The 14,586-nt window shown below is 39.6% G+C and overlaps 1 protein-coding gene across 3 annotated transcripts in view; it reads right to left on the reverse strand.

Annotated features, from left to right (window-relative positions):
* mgat4c (mgat4 family member C) overlaps positions 1-14,586 on the reverse strand; it is a 109,418-nt gene that overhangs the window by 53,398 nt on the left and 41,434 nt on the right. For all 3 annotated transcript variants that reach the window (XM_058751621.1, XM_058751622.1, XM_058751623.1), the window contains one exon: positions 8,607-8,696. The gene's annotated coding sequence lies outside the window, so the exon portion shown is untranslated. The remainder of the gene's footprint in view (positions 1-8,606; positions 8,697-14,586) is intronic.

Raw genomic sequence — 14,586 nt, forward strand, 5'->3', positions numbered from 1 at the left:
TTGTGTTTAAATGAAAAAAACAAATCTTTCAAACGACGTGATTTAGATGATAAGATGATAAGATAAGATGATTAATTTTACACAGTTTGTGACAAGTGATCTCTGTTTGCAATCTTGCCACCTTTTTTTGTGTACAAGCTTTATCCATACACTACTTTGGTCACATTTTATTTTAAGGTCCAATTCTTGCTATTAACAAACCATTAACTACGACTTTTGCCTCAACAAGCTCCTAATTTGCTGCTTATTAACAGTAAGGTAGTTGATAAGTTTAGGTATTATATAGGATTTGGGAAGTAGAATATGGTCATGCAGAACATGTGCTTTATAACTGCTAATAAACAGGTAATGTGTTAATAATAGGCATGCTAATAAGCAACTAGTGAGAATTGGTCCCTATACTAAAGTGTTACCACTACTTCTGCTGCACTAGCTAACTGCTAGGAAATTGAAACATGCTGCTCTGGATGAGATGATTAATGTAAATAATCTATTATATGTACAGGAAATGATAGCTAATAAAATTAACCAAATTAATGAAATAGAACTCGAATTTGATTGGGGGCCAGTCATTTATTTGCAAATTGCTCGCGCATTCATTGTAGTGAGTGCCTCACAGAGCACTACAGAGAGCAATCTTAGACTACTCTGAAAGGAAGTAACCACATAAAAGCTGTTTGTTTTTTTATAAAAAACACATTGACTGTTAGTGTCACGAATCTGGTCTGTTAGCTGCGATACGGAACTTTTGTTGTTTTCTAGTCTGTGTTCCCAGTATTTACCCCTGTCTCCCTGTTCGGACTCTGTTTATTCCCTTGCCTGGATTATAGCTCGTGTACCTGGATTATCTCTCTGCCTAGCCCCTTTGGATACTGTTCGCTGTCGACCGACCTTTGCCTGCCCTAGGATTACTCTTTGTCTTGTCCCTGCCATACCTGTTTGCCATTGCTCGACCCTGCCTGTATTTATGACCATGCCTGTAAATAAAAGCTTGCATTTGGATCCGCATGTCTCACGTCTCGTCAGCCCCGTTACAGAATACTCGGCCTTACAAGGATCCAGCGGCTTTCATGAACAATACTGGCCCGGTATGTACACTTCAAGACGATTATTAGCCCTCAAGCAGGGTATACGGTCACTTGAGGACTTTACCCAAGAATATCTAGACATTGCTAATTATTCTGATTTTCCAGATGATGTCTTGATTGATTTTTTCTGTGACGGCATTAATCAGCCACTAAAATCAAAGCTTATTTGTGAGGGTCCACGTTCCTCACTCAGTCAGTTTTTAGACTATGCTCTGTTGTGTGTTGGCTCTTCATTTACTGTGGGTGTTGCAGAGGAGGAAAATAACACTGCGTTTGTGACTAAAATGGCAGCGACACCTGAGCCCGTTCACAAAATGGCGGCCACAACAACACCCCGTCATGTCATTGCTGCCAGTAAAGAGCTAAGTCAAGTCAACGTTGATCTTCATAAATCAAGGCAAGTTACAGTTGATCGTTATGAGTCCAGCCAAGTCACAGTTGATGTTAAAGAGCCAAATCAAGTCACAGTTGATGTTAAAGAGCCAAGCCAAGTCACAGTCAATCTACACGAATCAGGGCAAGTCACAGTCGATGTTAAAGAGCCAAGTCAAGTCACAGTTGATGTCAGAGAGTCAAGTCAAATCACAGCTGATCTTCACGAGTCAAGACAAGTCAAAGCTGATCTTCACGAGTCAAGCCAAGTCACAGCTGATATTCAGGAGTTAAGTCAAGTCACCCTTGATCGTCACGAGTCAAGGCAAATCAAAGTTGATCTTAAAGAACCAAGTCAAGTCACAGTTGGTCATGATCAATCGAGTCACGTCTCAGCTGACCATCCAGAATCACTTCACGCCTCAGCTGATCTCCTAAAGTCAAGTCACGTCTACGCTGATCTCCCAGAGTCACAGCAGATCTACGCTGTTCGTCCAGAGTCACAGCAGCACGTCTCCGCTGCTCGTTCAGAGTCACAGCAGCACGTCTCCGCTGTTCACGTCACAGCTGACCGTCCAGAGTCACTTCACGTCTCAGCTGATCGTCACAAGTCAAATCACGTCTCAGCTGATCTCCTAGAGTCTCGTCACATTACAGCTAGTCATCCAGAGTCACGTCATGAGTCAAGTCACATCTCTGTTGATCTTCCAGAGTCACAGCCCGTCACGGCTGATCTTCCAGAGTCACAGCCCGTCACGGCTGACCTTCCAGAGTTGGGTTACGTCTCCGCTGACCTTCCAGAGTCACGTCACGTCAGGGCTGACACACCCAGATCATCAAGGTCAGTCTTCCACTATCCCAATTTGATGTCTAGTTTGAGGGATGTACCGCTGGTGTCTGCACGCACGGCTGGTATCCCCAAACCAACTCACTCTAACCCTCCTGTTCTTATGCATATTCCCCTGTCTGAGGCACTTCCCCTGATGGGAATCGCTTTGTGTTGCGTTTGGGCTGCGTACACCACTGCAGAACTGCCCGAGGTGGCGGCACACGCTGCAGAACCTCCAGAAGCGGCGGGGCTCGCCTCAGCCCCTTGTATGGTGGTGGCGCCCTGCAATGTTCTCTCGGTCTGTCGAGTTGCGGTCGAGGAGACTGTTACCGCTGTAGAACTTCCAGAGGTGGCGGCAACCGCTGCAGAACCTCCGGAGGTGTCAGTGGTATCCACTCACCAATTCTCATCTTGCTCTGCCACGGCCACGGAGCCCGTCCTTGATTCCTCGTCCTGTCCTGTCCTGTCGCAGCCAGAAGGGCTGTTCCTGAACTCTCGTCCTGTCCCGTCATGGCTATGGAGGCCGTCAATGAACTCTCGTTCTGTCCTGTCACGGCTATGGAGGCCGTCAATGAACTCTCGTTCTGTCCTGTCGCAGCCAGAAGGGCTGTCCCTGAACTCATGTTCTGTCCTGTCGCAGCCAAAAGGGCTGTCCCTGAACTCTCTGTCATGGCTAAGAAGGCCATCTCTGAACTCTCGCCCCGATCTGGCCCAGCCATGGTGGCTGACTGTGAACTGCCTACCTGCTCAGTTGCCACCATGGAAAATAATTATGAACTTCCTGTGTTCCCTACCTCAGTCCTTGTGTTTGTGCATGTTCTGTTTCCTCCTTGTGTCTCAGTTTCCCTTAGGTCCCAGTCTCTGCTGTGGGTTCCTGACCCGTCATGGTATGCTCCTGTTCTATCTGCTCCGCCGTGGTGGTCTTCAGGTCCGTCTGCTCTGCTCTGGTGGTCTTCTGCTCCACCTGTTCCGTCTGCTCCGCCGTGGTGTTCTGCTGTCTGGCTCTTGTGGTCTTCTGCTCCGCCTGTTTGGTCTACGCCGCCGTGGTGGTCTGCTGTCTGGCTCTGGTGGTCTTCTGCTCCACCCGGGTGGGCTCCAGTCCCGTCTGCTCCGCCCTGGTGGGCTCCGGTCTCGTCTGCTCCACCCTGGTGGGCACCAGGTCCGTCGGCTCCTTCCTGGTGGACTCCAGTCCCGCCGGCTCCACCCAGGTTTCCTGCTCTGCCGGCTCTGCCTTGGTCCCCGGTCACTCCGCTTCCACAGGGACCTGGCCCTCCATCCCTCCCCTGTTCCACCTCCGCTCCACCTCCCTCCTGGATTATAGACTGGGGGGGGGGGCTCTGTCACGAATCTGGTCTGCACTTCCGTTCACTCACCACCAGAGGTCACTCGCTCACCACATGGACTTTCACACCACACATCACAATGGACTCCATTTCCCATCATTCATTGCACTGATTGCACACACAGCTGTAGGCACTGATCACACAGCATCACTAATCACACACACTATTTAAACCCTGGACTTTGTTTCCCTCCGGGCCGAGAAATTGTATGCGTTTACCGCTCCCCTAGCCGTAGCTACTCTACAGAGCCTTTGTTAGTAATCCTAGTCTTGCATTACCTGTTCTCCTGTGTTTATTTCTACCCGTGTTTCCTGGATTTACCCTTTCTGTGCCATTCCGTGTTTCTGTTCAGTTCCTGTATTGTCCTGCGTTTTTCACTCCCCTAGTGTTAGCTGCGATACGGAACTTTTGTTGTTTTCTAGTCTGTGTTCCCAGTATTTACCCCTGTCTCCCTGTTCGGACTCTGTTTATTCCCTTGCCTGGATTATAGCTCGTGTACCTGGTGTACCAGATAATTCTCTCTGCCTAGCCCCTTTGGATACTGTTCGCTGTTGACCGACCTTTGCCTGCCCTAGGATTACTCTTTGTCTTGTCCCTGCCATACCTGTTTGCCATTGCTCGACCCTGCCTGTATTTATGACCATGCCTGTAAATAAAAGCTTGCATTTGGATCCGCATGTCTCACGTCTCGTCAGCCCCGTTACAGTTAGCTATTTTCAAGTTAGCTCGTATTTTCAGTCACACTGAAGAAAATGAAGAAACCACTCTGAAGAAAATAACATACAGGTGCTGGTCATATAATTAGAATATCATCAAAAAGTTGATTTATTTCACTAATTCCATTCAAAAAGTGAAACTTGTATATTATATTCATTCATTACACACAGACTGATATATTTCAAATGTTTATTTCTTTTAATTTTGATGATTAGAGCTTACAGCTCATGAAAGTCAAAAATCAGTATCTCAAAATATTAGAATATTTACATTTGAGTTTGAATAAATGACCATCCCTACAGTATAAATTCTGGGTATCTCTTGTTCTTTGAAACCACAATCATGGGGAAGACTGCTGACTTGGCAATGATCCAGAAGACGAACATTAAAGCCCTCCAAAAAGAGGGTAAGTCACAGAAGGTCATTACTGAAAGGTGTGGCTGTTTACAGAGTGCTGTATCAAAGCATATTAAATGCAAAGTTGACTGGAAGGAAGAATTTGGGTAGGAAAAGGTGCACAAGCAACAGGGATGACCGCAAGCTTGAGAATACAGTCAAGCAAAGCCGATTCAAACACTTGGGAGAGCTTCACAAGGAGTGAACTGAAGCTGGAGTCAGTGCATCAAGAGTCACCACGCCAGACGCCTTCAGGAAAAGGGCTACCAAGCCACTTCTGAACCAGAGACAACGCCAGAAGCATCTTAACTGGGCTGTGGAGAAAAAGAACTGGACTGTTGCTCAGTGGTCCAAAGTCCTCTTTTCAGATGAAAGTAAATTTTACATTTCATTTGAAAATCAAGGTCCCAGAGTCTGAAGGAAGAGTGGAGAGGCACAGAATCCATGTTGCTTGAAGTCCAGTGTGAAATTTCCACAGTCTGTGATGATTTGGGCTGCCATGTCATCTGCTGGTGTTGGTCCACTGTGTTTTCTGAAGTCCACAGTCAACGCAGCCATCTACCAGGAAATTTTAGAGCACTTCATGCTTCCTTCTGTTGACAAGCTTTATGGAGATGCTGATTTCATTTTCCAGCAGGACTTGGCACCTGCCCACACTGCCAAAGGTACCAAAAGCTGGTTCAATGACCATAGTGTTACTGTGCTTGATTGGCCAGCAAACTCGCTGACCTGAACCCCATAGAGAATCTATGGGGTATTGTCAAGAGGAAGATGAGAGACACCAGACCCAACAATGCAGATGAGCTGAAGGCCACTATCACAGCAACCTGGGCTCTCATAACACCTGAGCAGTGCCACAGACTGATCGACTCCATGCCACGCCGCATTGCTGCAGTAATTCAGGCAAAAGGAGCCCCAACTAAGTATTGAGTGCTGTACATGCTCATACTTTTCATGTTTATACTTTTCAGTTGGCCAAGATTTCTAAAAATCCTTTCTTTGTATTGGTCTTAAGTAATATTCTAATATTTTGAGATACTGATTTTTGACTTTCATGAGCTGTAAGCTCTAATCATCAAAATTAAAAGAAATAAACATTTGAAATATATCAGTCTGTGTGTAATGAATGAATATAATATACAAGTTTCACTTTTTGAATGGAATTTGTGAAATAAATCAACTTTTTGATGATATTCTAATTATATGACCAGCACCTGTATATACATAGTTGAAAAAAGCTTATTAAAAAAACAAAAAAACATTTCCAGCAAATATATCAAAAATTAGCATTCACTACAGATTAAATATTTCCAATCATGATATTAATAGAAAACTCTGTCATATTTACTGATCCTCACATCCTTCCAAATCTGTATGAATTCCTTCTGTTGGAAAAAAAAGATATTTTGGTCACATTTTATTTTAAAGTCCAATTCTTGCTATTAACAAACTATTAACTACTTCTGCCTCAATAAATTCCTAATTTGCTGCTTATTAGTAGTTATTAAGGTAGTTGTTAAATTTAGGTATTGGGTGTGCTTTAATAAACAGCCAATATGTTAATAATAAACATGCTAACAAGCAATTAGTTAGTAGTGAGAATTGGTCCCTATACTAAAGTGTTGCCGATATTTTTAGGAATTGTTCAACTGTTTTTGTCTGTTCACTGAAAGTCAAAACAACATTAAATGGATAAAAAAACACTGACGCATTCTTCAAAACATCTCTTTTTATATCTTGCATCTCTATGTTTGCTAGTCTGGTGAGCTTTCATTGCCGCCTCTGTTCTGTCATCTTTCTCCCACTGACAATGAACTGAGAACTTGTGGTTATAGTTTACCACGCAAAATGCCCTTTACTCACCTAAATGGAGCCAAGACTACTTACCTAAGGCAATTGATACTGACTGGTAATTTAAACAGCACTTAAAAACAAACAAAAAAACACTAATAACACTCTTGAGCATTTAGAAGAATGGCATCAGAGAATTAGTCCTGAGAGTCACTTAGAAGTTGTTGGCATTACAAAATGATAATTAAGGAGCTGCATTTTACTGGACTTATTCCATAGCAAATATCTGGCTAAATAATCAAACTATAAAGCAAGAAGAGTTAAAACTGTAACAGAGATACAAACAGACACAAATATGGTCTGTCTGTTCATCCTCTAACTTTTACCCTGAACTTTACTGTGTGTCAGATTTAAGCACAAAATCTTGAAATGCAGCTGTCATAGTTTTCAACTCTCAATCCATGGATTTCAAGTTTTTCAGTATGAGGTAAAGCCTTCAATCACTGAAGACAGTGCGCAGACAGATCTCTCGGCTGACTCTGCTGCTTGTGTAATACCCTGAGCTTTAGTCAAATTTTCACCCCTGCTTCCTGCACTCTTCTGTTTCAGAATCAGAGCACATGGTGGTGGATCGTGCTGTCCTGGATAAGGAACAGCTGTTTGAATGAATCTTTAATGTTCACTCACATCGGTGTTTGCCTCTGCCAGCTGTACATCTGTACCATCGTTCTTCACCGTTTCAAGTGCCTATCATTCATTAGCCCACCACACACAGCTCGATCTCATTTGCAGCCTGCTGTATGCATGTTTTGAAATCTGTCTTTGTTCGCTAAAAGTATAGTGGAACTATGCATCTCATGAAAATGGACTGTTAATGTCTAGAGGTGTAAAGTCTATTCAAACTGAAGTTTTTTTGCGATTTTTGAGTCTAGTGTGCTTACATGCATTATGCATCTAGGCAATGTTCTATTCAGCTTATACATTTTGCTACTGTGTTCCCTTTTAATAGAACGCTTGATCTTAGCGTTGCTAGTATCATAGCATCATGCTACATCATGTAAAAATAATAAATGCATTAAAGTTGTATGTAAAAAGTGTTAATGGTTCGAGAAATCACAAATTTATTATTATGGTTTATTAAACAGATAATAAAACAATAATAATTTATATTTATATAAATAATAACAACAACAACACAAAATATATATTTTAAATGCATATTAATATAAATATTATACAACAATATATACTGTACATATCATTTTTTATCTTTTTATCTACCACCAAGGAACTACTAAGCTGTAAAAGCACTTTTTATTTCTTTCATTCTTGGATTTTGATGCCTTTTCTGAACCAGGACTGCCACGGGGCCCCTCAAAAGAAAAAAAGCAAAACTAACAGTCATTGCGTTAAACTTAATATTTCATCTTTTAGTTCACAGCATAAACTAGATTATTTTAGCAACTTCCTTTAAAACGTAGGCTATAACGGCACATTTACTGCTAATGAATTGCTCCGGGTACTGAGCCGTTTACTGCACCGTTGAACTTGATGCAAAGTTTTGAAATAATGCTGTGAGACAAGATCTCACAAAACTGCTTTTATGGAAACCTTAATGGCTGCTATAGATAGAGATTTCTTACTTTAATGCTAATGCCTTATCTGGAAATCGCTGCATATCTGTGGAGTCCGCCACTTAACCCGACCGCGGACTTTATAAAGTGTATCAGAACGAAGAGCCTCTTTTCCCTGCATTTACCTCTCTTTTACCTTTTAGCATAATTACTGCACCATGTTTAATGTCAGCTCAAATACCACGCTAATCAGCATCAGAAAAGAGGTCAGACTGTCTTACAATTGTTGTCGCGTTTGAAAGGATAAAAGCCTGTGCTTGATTCTGCATAACAGGAGATCCTCTGGTCTCTTCTCACCCCTCCTTTTGCAAATCACAATGGCAGATTAAAGCAGGAAGGCTGTGATGTGATTAACAGCAAACGCTGCCTGGACAAGTTTGGACTCCAATTCAAAATGAAAAAGCAAGGACAAAAATGAAAATTAAACACAAATTACCTGCTTGCAGGACTCAGATGTGCTTGTAGGAACGAGCCTTGTGGTTTGAGAAGATGACGATCAGTGGATCCATAGAAAATGGCTTGTTATCTATGTGAAACAAACAGAAGAGAAGAACATTGCTCATTTACTGTTGCTGTGACGAGTGAGTAAACATGAGCTACCAAATCCTCCTGTTGAGAATTCTATTTCCTGTTCTTTATTCATTGGAGGAGGCAGCCGTGGGTGCTCTGGAGAGTAGTGCATTATGGGATTCCACAGTGCTCAAACACAGAGGAGGCCTAATTGGCTCTCAATGAATGGCCATAACCATATATCACAAACCCCATGCCTGAGCTAACAGCCAGATGAACTATCACTGCCGCAGTTACCTTTCCCTCATGTGCGCACGCTCGTATCCCAACTCATTCGGAGACAAATATTAACACAAACAACATGTTTACACAGGAGAAGGAGATGAACAGCTGCATTCACGAGTCACAGACGCAAAAGCAAATTCGCATTTAAACACACTCAGACATCTGTACACACGCAATCCAATACGAACACAGTGAGGAAAAAACACCCATGGCTGTTCATCGGTTGCTCTCCGGCTGTGAATTCACGCTGCCTGCACAGCAGACGCGTCCTTACGTCATTTTATTAGCACTCAAGGGTAGGGGAAGAGGTGTCTGCAAGGAACACAGCCACTTCGAGAATATAGGATCTGACTAATGCCCTTTTCTTTCTGTTAGTGTGTGTGTTCGTGCACTTGAACTTGTCTGTTGTAACCTTTGTAGTGCTTATATACTTGCTAGACTCCATCAATACACCCAGAGGATAACAATATTGCTCATTCAGTTAATGGAAATCTTTCATTTCATTTAAAGTATCAACTTCATCCCAGATGTTTCTCCTCGTATGCCTTAGGAGAATGATTCTATTGTTGATATTCATTATGAAGGCAGAATAAGGACTCACTGATATTAAAATTCTGGCAGACACCATTAAATCAGAAATTATTTGTCATGTTAGCTGATAACCAATAAATGTCTGATCATCTACTATTTTAATTAAAAAATATCGAAAATGTATAGTACAAAAAAGGATATTAGTTTTGGGGTTTGTGTAATTAAATTATTAAACAATAATTAAATAATTGTTTTTAAAGATGACTTTTGATTGGTGGAAATTAACAAACATTCACAATTAAATATTACATATTTTTATATTAAATATATGTCATATATAAACATTTTTATATATAAACACATACACACGCAAACACAGAAGATTATTATTATTATTATTATTATTATTATTATTATTATATACATTTCCACCCCAACTCTTCAAGTCTTAAGTATAATCAAGTTGGCAGTACATTTCTTCTTTTTTTGTTTAATGTTATGTCATTTAACTTGAAAAATGATGTGGAAATTGGTTAAATTATTGTTATTATTATTGATCATATCACATTTATAGAACATACAAACACAAGAAACACAGATGCAATTTCTGACAAAATCTCTAATTTCATCCAATATCCATTATTGTGCATCCCTAATACATAACTATAAATTAATGTGCATGGAATAATGCATGTAATTTACTCTTAAAAGAATTTGATTTAAGAAAAAAAACAAAAAAACAATACAGAATACAGTTGAGATGCCGTCTGAATCTGAGACACACTGGAGTGAGATTTCTTTAAAACTCCACCTGTTCTCAAATGAATGTAATTGCTGTCTATAAGAAATACTTGAGATATTGAAGATTTCTGATTATGACATTTGTTTCCCATTGGAAAACAAAACAATAAACTAAACAAGACTTATTTTGTAAGACACCTACTTTGATTGCAGTGTGAATGTTTGTGACATTCTGGATGCAAAATATTAAATCCTCAAATCCATAAATCAGACAACACTAGACATTTATCTAATTCACCTCTCAAAGATCTTGAATGTGATGTGCACACACAGTCTGTTCCTGCCCTGGTTTCCTAGGAAAAGAAGTCACAGATCAGGGCACAGGAAGAGAGAGCGAGAAGAAAAAAAAGGGGGAAGAGACAGAAACACTCTTCTCTGACTGGGTCTTCACAAGGAGGAGTGAATCCGTGGAGGGGGAAGAGAGAAAGAATGTCTGCTCATTATTCAGCCTGGCACTCGAGGCCACAGAAAATAGCTCTCTTCATTTTTCTTGTCAAGCTGTGGCTCTGTTAATGGTGTGTTCTCAGTCAGTGGTGAGACAAAAGGGTGGCTTTAGCCGGCACCAGGCATGTAGAGAGTCAGGATAAGCACTACAACCCTTTCCGATGACCGCTTGCTCTGTCGGTCACCGACCGCCTGCAAAGGACTTGAGATAAAACACCTTCAAGAAAGCTGGCCTCCTTTTAAAGGGGCTGCATTCCTCCTTTGGAACTAAATGAGCTTCCTGCTTTGGAGACCATCGCCAATTTTCCCCCTTTTCCTCAGTAAATCTTACCCTAAATTTCTGTGAAAACCTTCACCGTGGCAGGATCATCTGGGTAATAAGAAGAACTGAAATAGCCATGTTCTATTAGAGAGTAAGACTGATTTATAAGCATTGCATGCAACTGTGTCCGGTATTTTCTCCATTTGGCTCATGATTGGTCTAATTCAATGAGCTAATAAGCTGAGCAGCTGTGACTCCACTGTTGGGCTTCATGTGCTGAGATGAAAGTGGACCAGCCATCATTATGCACATATATTACCACACCAGTGATGGGAACTTGTCCATTTGCATGCATGGACAAGAATGCGGTGCAAAAATTCCAGTGAGAACTCATGGATTATGCATCTGTATTGACAAATACATCGTGAGATTACTTTTTTATAATGGATTATGGATCCTACCAACCATATGGACAGCTTATATGCAAAACGCCGTCTTACAGGGAAAATTTATGAGGTTACACAATCACAATAATCAGGATGACAGCAAATCAAGTCATCTATATTTCTTGAATGAAGCTGAGACAGCCACGACAGAGTCCAGGGTTACAGGCACACATTGTTAGGCATTCTCATCGCATCTGTCTTCCGACAGTCTCTAAATCCTGCACTAAGCATTTGACAATACTGCTGTGTTCGAGAACCTACTCTGTATTCGAATATACCTACTTAAAAAGAAATGTGTCAAATGAATACAGTTTACAAAAAATATCAGACCCAAAACTGGTGAGCTGCCTATGGAGGAACCTCCTAAAATACCATGTTTTCTTCACATTCACCCTTCAGGTCATCACATTGCATCACATCTCATCTTATCAGGTCATCACATTGTGATGATCCCAGCAAAAAAAAAAATAAAATAAAATACAAAATGCATAAAGCTTCAAGATGGTGGAAAAGAGAAATGTTATACTTATTTATAATTCATAAGTATTCTTATAAGTGATTAAAAACTGCAACATGTGGATAGAAATAGCTGTGTATTTTTTAAAAATGATTATGATTCTGTGCTAAAGTATATGCTTATTAGTGCCCACTCACTTTTTTCAAGTATTTTTCCATTCAATTTTTCTCACATGGATTAAAACAATTGTTTAAGATTTATAAGCCATTAACCAAACAACCAGCTACTGTACAAACAAAAAAATAAATCAAATAAATCAATAAATAAATTGGACAAAAAGACATAATGAAAGAAAGAAGTCAATCCCATGAAGCATTGCAATCGATATTAAAATGGAGAAATACAAAAAAAATACTGTGTATACACACACATGTGTACAAATATAAAAGTAATTCATATTTGTATATAATATTTATATATATTAATCATATATAAATATGAATTATTATATATACATACATGTGGGATAATGGCTTCAACAAAAACACATACCATTGATTCAATCATCATTATCATTAAATTATCATTAAAAATCAATTCCCCTACTGAGAAAATTAATGGGATTTTAACATCCGTAACCTGTCTGTTGCACTCTATTAGGGTATATCACCGTTAGCTTAGCAACATGCTTACATCGAACTCCATTGGAATCAATTACAAGTCAAGTCCCTCATGAGCAGTTCTATTAATGTGGTCCATAATAAGTCACTTATTAGGTTCAATGAGATTTAGGATGCTGTCTTAGAATATAACTTCTATTGTATGCAGCAGGCGGTGAGGCAGCTCACCATGTTTTGTAACAAAGCCCATGTGTTCTTCTAGTCTGTGAAAAAAGAAAAAAAATATCCATTCATGGCCTTTTGATCTCCATATAAATCTCTATATTACAGATCTCTACAAGAAGTATATAAATCTCACATGCTGTATCCATACATGCCAATCAGAACAAAAACATACCCAATACGACCTTCAGGGTTTGATCTCACAAAGAATCTGTGCACATGTTAGCAGAAAAACACAACAACATATGTCAGGCTATAATAGAGATTGAGGAAGTCTATACAATAGCGACGGCGAGAGTAAATGTGTGCCAGCACTGGGAAATAAGGTCACGGAGCTGACTGCCGAGAGGCACAGATAACCCTGAGCTACACGGTCAGAGTTCCTCATTTAAAGTGCTACTGCTGGTTCCGCAGACGAGCCAAACTGTGAATAAGAGCACGAGGAGTGAGCGGTTATTTTAAACAATGATGGCTCATCCAGGTAAATGTACAGCACCCTCCCACCAGCTAAGACATATAGCTGAACTTGAGAATGTGATAACGATGTGAAGAGAGCAACATGTTTGTTTAAGACAACAATGCTTATTGTTTTTTCCTAAGGGAACTGGTGGATGCTATGGATATTTATAATTCAATGTGTGTGTGAGCTTATAAAGATTTATTATATCAGTAAAACCTATTATAATGTAAGACAATGGATATGAAAGAGCAGGGAGCTGTCCATGGTGCTGATCATTAAGCTGCAATTTACAGCATGTCTCATTTACTGAGTATGTTCTGAATTATATAGCTAAGTGATTAATAAAAGACACAGAAAGGTTTTAGAAATGAATGACATGATGAATACTTGACTTGTATGTAAGTGGATATGAAGAGCCATTCATTTTACACTTAACCACTGAAATTTGTGATTTGAAGAGCTCTGTTCCAAAACATAGTGAGCTGTCGTCTAACACTGCATCATAACTTAGCAATTTTTGAATGGCTCTGCATAGAAAACTCAACACACAATTGATTTTAATAGAGTTATTAGTGAAGTGATACTCTAAGCGGAATAAAAATAGAGCATGTGCAAATATTGTGTGAAAGAATCCATTTTTACTTGCTCTAAATTATGTTTTATTGGTACTTTTCAGTTTAGAATGAAATAGACTACTTCATGCAATTTTTATTTTTTTGAAAGAAATTGTTTTATTCAGCAAGGATGCATTACATTTATCAAAAGTAAAGACATTTATAATGTTATAAAAGATTTTTATTTCAAACAAATGCTGTTCTTTTGAACTTTCTATTCATCAAAGAATACTGAAAAAAAATGTATCACACTTTCAACACAAATATTCTACAGGTTTTGCTGTAACATTGATAATAATAAAAAACGTTCCTGGAGCACCAGATCAGCATATTAGAATGATTTCTGAAGGATCACTTCAGACTGGAGTAATGCCTGCTGAAAATTCAGATTTCTATCACAAGAATAAATATAATTTTTAAACTGTAATAACATTTATCAATACTTCTGTTTTATTGTATTTTTAATTAAATAAATGCATGCAGCCATGATGGGCATAAGATACTTTGGTAACACTTTAGAATAGGTAACACTTGTTAACTATTAACTACGACTTTTCCCTCAATAAATTCTTAATTTGCTGCTTATTAATAGTTAGTAAGGTAGTTGTTAAGTTTAGGTATTGGGTAGGATTAGGGATGTAGAATAAGGTCATGTAGAATAAGGCATTAATATGTGCTTAATTAGCACTAATACATGGCTAATATTCTAGTAATATGCATGCTAATAAGCAACTAATAGGTGTAACCGTAAAATAAAGTGTTAC

Source organism: Onychostoma macrolepis, chromosome 18 (assembly GCF_012432095.1).
Source record: "Onychostoma macrolepis isolate SWU-2019 chromosome 18, ASM1243209v1, whole genome shotgun sequence".
Lineage (NCBI taxonomy): Eukaryota > Metazoa > Chordata > Actinopteri > Cypriniformes > Cyprinidae > Onychostoma > Onychostoma macrolepis.